Source organism: Lipotes vexillifer, unplaced genomic scaffold (genome assembly GCF_000442215.2).
Source record: "Lipotes vexillifer unplaced genomic scaffold, Lipotes_vexillifer_v1.1 scaffold1094, whole genome shotgun sequence".
NCBI lineage: Eukaryota > Metazoa > Chordata > Mammalia > Artiodactyla > Lipotidae > Lipotes > Lipotes vexillifer.
In genome coordinates this window covers 484233-485964 of record NW_006792775.1, presented here as the reverse complement: position 1 = coordinate 485964, position 1732 = coordinate 484233, and positions in this window count along the sequence as shown.

The following is a 1732-nucleotide window of genomic DNA, read 5'->3' as shown; positions in this document are numbered from 1 at the left end:
TTGGGCTCCTTGTCTGTGGGGTCCTGCCCAGGCCTGGGAGGACAGAGCCTCCTCTCGTGGCCTGGGGTTGTGGGGAGAACCTTTCTTTCCCAGGGAGAGGGGGCCGTGGTGGTCAAGTCTCGGTGTGGCGCAGAAGGCCCCAGACACCCCCAGTTGCCCTTGACTGGGCTCTCTGGACAGACTCGGCCCAGCACGGCCTGTCCCAGTTGGGAGTCGGGGCTTCCGAGGCCTGGCCCACCATCGCCCACTGTGAAAGGCACAACATGCCTCTGGGTCCAAGCTTCCTGTGGTTGCCCATCAGGTAGAGACCCCAGAACCGAGGCCTCTGGACACCCTGATCCAGGGTGGGTCCACCGGCTGCTTTGGGGATATGCAGGTCAGATGCACCTGACCTAGCCAGGTGCTAGGGCACCCCGGCCGTCACACACCACAACAGGCAGGGCCGCCAGAAGAGAGCACCAGAGGCCTCCACGGGTGGGGCCCAAGTTCGCTCATGGCCAGGTGGCCAGGAGCCTGCGTGGTGTGGAGAGCTGCCCACTGTGTGCTCAGGGACCCCTCCGCTCCTGCACGGACCCCGTCCCAGCTGGCCATCTGCCCGGCCCTGCAGGCCCACGCCCTCTTCTGGGGCAACTCCCTCAGCTTGGGCTAAGCTCTCTAAATCTAGCTTCCGTCTAGCTCCTGTGACTCACGCCCCCTCCCTCCCTGGAGGCTTGGCAGCCCTGCTCCCCACTACTCCCACTTGGGCCTTCTGGAAGGACATCAGTGGGCAGAGCCCCCCTCTCAGCCCACAGCTCCCAGGAGTGTCCTCTGGGCCCTCTCGCAAGGGTGTGGAGGGGAGGGTGTCCTGGGCCCCCCACTTGGGTCAAGGGGTGAGCAGCTCACTGGGAACATCCCCAGCCCGGCCTGGTCACAGCCTGCCTCTGCTCAGGAGCTCTTCCAAAGGCGCAATCCCGGGGGGGCTCCAGGACCCACAGTGACCCCACCCCACCTCCAGGAGACAGACACAAGGCTGCTGGGAGACTTAAGTGGTTTAATGATATGGATTCTGAGCCTTGGTCACCTTTCCTCGCTGGGGTGCGACCCGCAGAGTCCAGGGCTCCAAGACTCACCCCCCAGCACACAGCACGCCAGGCAAGGCTGGCCTGAAACTTGCTCAGAGAAAGTTCCCTTCTGGCTCTGCGGAGGGGGGAGCGGGCAGGGCTGGGGTGGTGGGGAGGGGTGCCCAAGGCTAGAACTCGGGTGAGTGGTGTTCAGTCCATCCTTGATCCTCCAGGTGGTGAAGGGAGAACGGCATGCCCCCCACCCCAGTGGGGCCCGGAGTCCCCCAGCCCACCCAGTTCAGAGCCAAGGGCAGCTGGGTGGCTGGGGTCTGCTGCCCTGGTGGCCCGCAGCTGGCCACCTGGAGGTATGGGGATGCAGTGGCTGCAGGGGGCCGTGGGGACGGCGGCAGGGCCTGAGTCACCTGCGCTGGGAGAAACCCCTGTGTGGTCGGAGGCGGCCAGAGGAAAGTCTCCTGCCCCCTCCCAGGGTGCACGTGTGGGTTCTATGGCCTCAGGGAGAGCTGTGGGGAAGGGCAGAGCCGGGTCTGGGACCGGCACAGCTCTGGCCTCAGCGGGCGGGCGGACGAGGGGCTGGCACCACCTGGTGGCAAGTTTGGCTACGGTGGGCGTCGGGGCAGGTGGGGAGTGTGGGCCGGGGCACCGCTGAGCTGGAGGACAGGCCCCACGTGCCA